Source organism: Lygodium microphyllum, chromosome 17 (genome assembly GCF_053477565.2).
Source record: "Lygodium microphyllum isolate KBCC chromosome 17, Lygodium_microphyllum_v1.1.10, whole genome shotgun sequence".
NCBI lineage: Eukaryota > Viridiplantae > Streptophyta > Polypodiopsida > Schizaeales > Lygodiaceae > Lygodium > Lygodium microphyllum.
The window spans coordinates 16918757-16927135 of record NC_141151.1 but is presented as its reverse complement, the minus strand read 5'-3'; the positions used below and the strand labels follow the sequence as shown (position 1 = coordinate 16927135).

Below are 8379 nucleotides of genomic sequence, written 5' to 3'. Positions count from 1 at the left end.
TTAACTTACATAGGAGCTACTTTGATAGCTTACTCTCAATGTACTCATAAGATGAGTTGAAACAACATGACAAAAACCCATGTAACTTCTCACAAACAAAGATCGACCTGATTTCATCTAATTTGTGTGTATTCTCTTTATTCGGCCTACTATTTGAAGTGGATGTCATTGAACCTTAATTTGATGGAGACGCACAGTAGATTTCGGCCCAACAATATGCTCCTATTTAAAAATGAACACTATAAATAAGAGTAGCTTTACCAAGGTATGTTCATAGACCTGAAGCTGATAAAATATGTCAGCTCAAACAAATTAGCCTTCATATGAAAAGCTAAAAGACAAACCGTAAATATGCTTGATAAGAACTTCTCACGTCTCAAAAAGAAGTGGGCTAACAATCAAGAAGTTTAAAATCCTAGTAAAGTATTAATTGCAAGCTTCAATCGTTCTAGTGCCTGGAGAACTTTCAGACCTATATTTCACTAGACCAAAAGCAACAACTACATCCAAAGCTCCAACTTAGCTTCTAGTTTACATACAAATAATAAATAAATATTAACAATGTGTGCAATGGCATGTGCTTAACCTTTTGTTTCCCATAAGAACACTACTTTAATTGCCAAGAGCAAGGCTAGTTTATCTCTATAGGAGTAAATTTTCAATAATGATTCACCATGCCACTGCAAAATTGTAAAAGCATGTGCTGTGTGACAGGCAATGCTAAAAAAGGTTTTCATATGTTTATCAATGTAATTTCCTTACAAGGCATCAAGGTATCACAAACCTATGTGTCCAAAACTACGAACAACAGAGAGTCGCTATTCCAGGACACATCAACAAGCTTTACAGTTTGAACACACAATCAATCATCATTGTTTTGAATTGCTCCATCCAACTTCAAGCTTAGTGCATTCCCATCTCCAAGCATGTAGCCTTCAATTATTTTGGATAATCCTGTTAGGCCATTGCATGGATGTAGGTATGATTTCAGCATTCTTGTGCTTAATGCCCGGTATCTTTATTCTCATGCCAAGGCTTTTAGATCCTTCCGCGAATACTGGCTCCTGCATGCATTAAAAGAACAAACAAAATCATTCAGACAACTGATTACATAGCCATAAACAGAGACTGCAAGTTGTTTTTGAGTGTAAATTCAAAGGACAACACTTCAGTGGCACAAATACATCATACAAATCTACCTTAATCTTTCTCTTGTCAAACAAATGTTTCCATCACACATTCACGTTCATAAAAGCCAGCCCTTTCACATCAATCATGCTTGATAGAAATATCAAAAACTACTGGTAATTGGGATGTATTAGATGCCTTGCTAAGATTTTGGGCATTGCATGCAAGGAAACACATAGGGTTTGCAGAAAAAAACACAAAGAGTGTGTAAACATGACTAACACAACAAACTTAAACAAAAACTCAAATGACGATGATGATGATGAGTGAATGCTGAATGCTAAAGGATTGGAGCCACTGTCACTCATACAAGTCAGCTGAGGGACAGTATTGGAGTATGTGATCCTCCACGAATGGATCCCGAGTGCAGTAAACTGCGCTCTGCATCCATATACTGTCAGAAACAGCCTATCTACTGCAAGATGATGATGACCTGCTCTGATGTAGCTGTAGGAATGTAAAAGGCAGCCAGCAGGAGGTTGATGAAGGACATCAGGGATTGGACAACTGCAGGCAAATCTGGCAACAGCAACAGCAGCAGTATTCTGATTGCAAAGAGCTGGGAATGACAGTAATGCAAGCTGCTCCAAAAGCAGGATAGCAGGAACTAAAATGCAGGGCCACAGACATAGACACTGGCATGCAAGGCAAGAATGATGGTGATGCAGCTGAGCTGCTGACCAGAATGCTGGTACTGATGCAAGAGGGCAGAAGATGCAGGAAGCAGGCAGACGTATGATGATAAGGAAGAGGGCAACACATAGCAGAGAAACTGGATGAAAGGGACAAAGTGGTAGTGCATAATTGTGGCAAGAGACACGGGCAGCAGACAGAGGTATGATGATGAGGAAAAGGGAACAGGTGGTGGAACTTGGTAAAATGGATAAAGGGGCGAAAGTGGTGGTGCACAATTTTGAGTGCACAAAATGAAATTAGGAAAACCACATACATGCACGTAGACTCTGGGGATATGTTGGCTGTCCATTCTTCATTGCAGCCATCATTACTTCATCAGGATGGTTGGAGACAGATTCTCGATTGTGGAGATTATGTATCACAGCAAGCTTCTATGGTTGGTTGGAGTGTATGCACCTAGTGCAACTCAGGATTGTCATCAACATTGGGAGAACTTAGTGTATCTGTATGGCCTGTCCAAGGTTTCTGATGGGTGACTTCAATACTTGCAAGAACATTCAGCAAAGACAACTTCCTCTCATTCTCTGATGGATGGTCCCAAGTGCCAATCCTGGGATGCTTTGGCAGCTTCCTCATTGAGACAAGATATGCAGTCTTGGCTCCACCCTTTCAAGTCTATATTTACATACCATTCTCTTCAACATCCCGATCCTTGGCCTTTCAAATATGTGGGTGGAGAGATAACATGCCCTTTCAAATCACTGCCCTTTGGTCTTAGGAATGATCCACTAGCCGGTGGATGCTTTCAAGGCCCTGCTAGGTCAGTTTTGCTTTGTGATTCAATCAGCCTTTTTGCTGCATGATCAATTTTTGAAGGTATATGCTACAGTTGATTGCTTTGTTTGGCAGATAGGTCCTTTTGTTTTGTTTTGTGAGTTGGGTATGCACAACCGAGTTGTGCAAGGGCTATCACAAGGCCAAACCCTTAAGCCCCTAGTTTCGCCAGACAAGTCTAATTATTTCCACTTCCTTCGGTTGATAGCTCCAAGGAGAGCACCATTGCACTGGCAGGGATAAGCACCAAGCACCCTGTTTAGGGGCCCAAGTAAGCCAAAACTCGAGAAAGGATCACCCTCAACCTCACCCAGTAAAACATTTATACCAATGGGTTCGTGCACAAGGAGTGCCATGCCCATCTTGGACTTCGGCTCATAGGAGGTGTCCATCCAAACCCCTAGACTAACAATAGCTTGTTTTCGTGAAGCCAACTGTGTGGTGATATCGCAATAGCTAAGTTGTCCAGCACATGGGTATCATGCCTCAAGGGTATTATCATCATCTCCCAAGGGGATTGGAAGTTATGAGCTGTGTGGTTCTCGCAAGTATCGCAATATAGCTTTGTTGAAGAATGCAATGACTAGAACATGTCCCGCCACTACATCCCCCAAGTATGGCTTTAGAGCCACCCAGTTGGGTAGCCTCTCCCCACAAGCCTTCCCTCCAAGGAGACAAATGGGTCCTCTCTAAGGGCATAGATGCAAAGTTGATTTTTCAAGAGAGACATATACCTGTCCCCACAAAATATGGGATTCAACATGCATCTACTCTTACAGCAGAATTGCAGCACTTGAAATATTTATCGGAGCATTCTTTGACCTTGCAATAAGCTGGGAATAATTTTAATGACTTGGCCACTTATTTCGAATGGTCAAAACATAGAGTTCAAGCTCTTCAAGATGAGCACTAAGCAAAATATAAACTATTAGCCCACTTAGATGCTTTGCATGACAACCATTGCTAGAATCATGGTTTTTTGCTAGCTCCAATCAAAAATATGCATCTGAAAATATAGTGTGCTTGCTAGATGCTCAAGGGGCTATGGTTATTGAGTCTCACTCATTTAGATGCGTCCGGCATTACTATAAAACTTTGTCGAATTCACACGAAACTCTTATTGATGTTGTTCATGCTACTCATGTACTATATTATGGATATAGTGTGAGACTAGGTAAGGCCAACCGAGTAGATTTTATGAAAGCTCATATATTTCCAAGGCAAAGGTGGAGCAAGTTTTGTCCCATCTTCCATGCAAGAAAAGCCCTAAATGGAATGGCCTACCAAATGAGCTATTCTCAGCTTATATTGATAAGCGTAAGCAAGCATTCAATTGGCTTTGTGAGCAAATTTGGAGAATAAACCAAATGCCATCCAATAGGAAGATTGAAGTGCTTTGATTGTTACCAAAGGTTACTTCCCCTCAAGCTTTACAATGGACACCCATTTTTGTTATGGGATCATTCTATAAAATCTTCTCCAAGATCATTGCTAGCTCAAATGAAGGAAGCATGTATGTACAAGAAGTTGTCAGATCTATCTCCACCGTAAGATCTCTCTCCACCTGAAAAACAAGTGAGAATAACCAAGGAAGGCCTGCCAATAAATAGGTGATGAAAAAAGGACTACATTGGCCAGTAAAAACTAGCCGACTGCTGCACAAACTGGTCACAGCAATAAAATAATCATAAATAATGTTGTGCAAATAATTTGCATGCCATGTGGCCTTAATCCAAAAAGTAAAGTTTAGCTACTCAATATGCTTTCTAGTACCAAGCGTCCCCCCATAAGGCACAAAAGGAAGTATTGACTAGGTGATTATCTCCACCTCAATGGCACTTTCAACTCCTACAAAATCAATGCTACCTTTTATGAGCTTAACCCAAACCGTGAAAAGTTTAGCTACTCAAGATGTTATCCATTAGGCACTCATATACAATGCGTGAATTGCCAAGGACCTTAATATTAGACAAGAGTACAAATATTGATTTCATTTTGGCATATTTTGATTAATAATTTTGGCATTGAGTGCACGTTTCTAAATTCTAATGCTTTCCATCAATAGACAAAAATTACATGAAGATCCATAACTAGCAAGAGCTCTACACATTGAAGAGTTATTACAACCAACAAGGTCATTGAAAGACATTTTGCCCCTTGCTTAATCCAATTTTGACTTTGTTTCTTCCACTACGAGTTGCACCAAGTAGGAGGCAGTTGCTTCCAATCTCTTTTGATGAAGATTTTGTCTTCTACTCCAAAGGCTAAGATTAGCGGAAACTCTATAGAGATTGTGGAGGTTGTAAAGGATAGGCTAGCAAAGGTACACAAACCCTACGCAAGACAAGCAAACAAGAACAAGAAGAGATATCATCTACATGGAAGGGGATTGGAGCAGTCCTCTAGATCCTAAAGTATAGATCAAAGTACATGGAAAAGAGATATTGCAAGCCACCTCCCTAGGCGATGGTTCAATATAATAAGTTAGCCATGATACAAGGTACCCATCAAGCATGGTCCCAATGGGAAAGAATTCAAAGTTTCATGGGAGTCTTTGATATCGCAAATAATTCAAGGGTGCAGAAAATTTTGAGATGAACCCCAACCCTAGATTGTCGAAAATGCAAAAGGAATCAATTCAAAAAAAATCATTCTCCAACATGGTACAACTCAAAAGCACAAACAAACCCTCGCCGAGTTTCAAGATCAAGGGACACAAAGTAACTTTGTTACACGAGGAATTTCTCGAAGAAGTTCCTAGGCTTGTTGTCACATTGTGCAACTACCTCCAACAAGCTAGTAAGATGGATGTTACATTTTCTTATTGGTAATTGAGGCCACATCTAGAAGGTCAAAGGGATGGGTTTAGCTTAAATGACATATTTTAGTTTTCTTGATGGAGATACAAAAATGCAAAAAGGCCATGTTTCAATCGAGATTAAAAATAATGGAAAAAATTTAGTGTAACTCCTTCATGCTAGCTCTACCTCCCTATCCCTTCCCTCCTCATTCTACCTTTTTAGAAATGGTCTAAGAAACCTGTTTCTTGGTAGTGATCTCCAAACTCAGGTAGATGAGCCCTCAAACCTTAGCTAGAGATAGGATCTGGTGATCATATGAATCTAGGGAGTTCATACATAACTATGGACCCATGACATCTTTGAGAAAGCACTGACAACATAACGAGTTTGACTGAGCCCACCCACTTGAGGTACATTGAGTTGGGTTCATTGCATAAACTCTGATAATAGAGTATACATAGGAGTACATTTGACTCAATAAGTTGACTAAAAGTCGTAATTCTTACTATGAACTTCAGGCCTTTCCTTGGTTGATTTGCATAAAACATGAAAATTCAAATGATGTAAGATATTTCTGCTAACATTTCTCAAAGCTTTGCTTTGTTCTAAATACTAAAAGCAATCCATGGATTCCGTCCCTTCCCTCCAGTAAAGTGCTCAACAAATCACACAAGGCATCAGACATGAAAATGGGAAGGCAAATTTCATGCTTTTTTTGTGTACAGAATGCATCCGATTACAAGCAAAGAATGCGATCAGTGCCAGGCCATTACAAGCGAAGAAGACTGAATGAAGACAATTTCTGTATGCAGGAGACAAACCTTGAAGGATTTCTATGCTCTCTGCTGCTGTCGCTGGACATTGAAGACGGATTGGATGCCAAATATGAGGGCCCGGGCGAGGTTGGGAGCGAGGCTGAGGGGGACCACGCCGACGGGCAGGAGGAGGTCGTCCACCATCCTGTCCACCCGCTCCGGATCCACGCGCGACGGGTCGAAGGGAGGGGAAAGCTCCGCAGGCAGCGCAAACGCAGTCATGGCCGGATAGCGGGACCCGTCGTCCATGTGGGCGGGCACCAGAGCAGGCCACGAGGGAGCCATGTCTCGAATTGCAGGAGAAGCACTGCAAGCGCCTTTGTTTGGTTGATGTACGATCACTTTCACGCGAGGGAAGTTTCCCCCTTTCACAGGAAGTTGTTTTGCCACCGTTCCCACGTTGCGAATTACGACCTCATCTTCCCCACATTCTGAATTACGACGACATCATGTGCGCCTACTCGAGAGGCGCCGCATAATCAGCAGGGTAGAGCAGCTGGGGTCGTGAGGTTGAACACTTCACGGAAATACAAGGAACAATAGCCCCTTTTCTCACATGGGAAAATTGTCTCAAAAAACCTTTGTTTTGTAACTAGGAGCATATGGGCTACGACCTAGTAGTGACACAACATCTTAAACCCAAGGTCATGGGTTCCATTGTCACATGCAATGATGAAAGCACCTTGCAAAATACAAAAAGTGATTATGGCTTCACTTGTCTGATCACCAAGATGGATGTTAGAATAGGACCACATGTTGAGTTGGTAGTCAACGCTTTGGGCATCCTTGAATTGTAAGTTTGGATGTCAGCCTTCGTATTCAATTGATACATATATTTGTTAGCATTGCTCGTTAGGGCATATGCTATTAGAATGGTGTGGTGACAAGGTGGTGCTTGCCCCCTCAAAAGTGCATAGGATTAACCTGAGTTAACTGGCCTGATTATTTTCTTTTAAAGAAGAGTTATTGTATTTAAAATTTTATAGAAACACAACTAGCGACAACTAAAGCTAGAGTGTGAAGACCCTGCTATGGGACAAGTTCAACATTAGAGCAACACACTTGCATGGTCAGCATATTTGCTTGTGCAAGGCACTTAGCTGAGGTAGTAACAGTAATCAAGGAAATGCCATTTCTTGCTAATCTCACCATGTGGCATATCATACTAGGTGCTTGTCGAAAATGGGCAAATCTAAAGCTTGGAAGACTGGCATTTGAACATGCAATGTAATTGGGTGAAAAAGATGCAAAAGCTTATGTGTATATGGGTAGCATTTATACAGATGTTGGTAAGCAAGGAGATGCAAACAAGCTTGAATCTATCAGAGTGAGGAAAGCAGGATGGAAGAAGCTAGGGCTATATTGAGGGAAATTACACATTTTTTCCTCTATGGAGAAAATAAGACATTCATGAGACAGCAAAACTGCAACGCAGCCATCTATCGAAGAATAGGATCTATAGCTACTGTCATAAGGCAAAATAAGTACATGGGTGTCATTTATTCATAGATAATGTGCCAATTAAGAGTACATATGATGACGTTGGAACTTGAATAGGCCATCCCTCTTGCCATTGTATCAGTTGACGATATACTGATGCAAAAATTGATCACAAATGAGCAATTAAAAGAGTAAGCAAATGTAACATGTACAACTTTCCTTGTACCATCAAGAAGGGCCACCTACTCTACAATATATTGCACTCTATATCTCAGCAACTAACAAGAGTCTAGTGCTCTATTGTATCACTCAATATGTGACAAGAAGTATGGGAAAATCATGCCAGTTGATGCATCAAACACAACATCAATCTTCATTTTTAAGGACATTGGCTATTGCAATTTCTCTTGTCGTTTCCTATTTTGAATTGAAACTATGAATTTTCTTGCCAAGTGTTCGGTGAGACACATCAATTTGTTTACTACATTACATGCTCATAATATGGTAGCCATAGTGGGCAGAATATGCACCCTATTATATTCTTACTTGTGGTGTGTTGCAAGGATATCTACTTTGTGAATAAGGTTGAATAGATAAGTAAAGTACTCCTAGACTCTCACATTGGCTAACTTGCTCAAATATGGGATAGCAGAGTAGCAACATAC

General features: G+C 40.8%; 1 long non-coding RNA gene across 1 annotated transcript; it reads right to left on the bottom strand.

Annotated features, from left to right (window-relative positions):
* Nucleotides 1–708: 708 nt before the first annotated feature.
* On the bottom strand, nucleotides 709–6820 carry LOC148021625 (uncharacterized). Its single transcript, XR_015694356.1, has 2 exons — nucleotides 6281–6820; nucleotides 709–1064 (listed from the first exon to the last, which is right to left on the bottom strand). It is a non-coding gene; the product is annotated as an uncharacterized LOC148021625 (long non-coding RNA).
* Between the last annotated feature and the right edge of the window lie 1559 nt (nucleotides 6821–8379).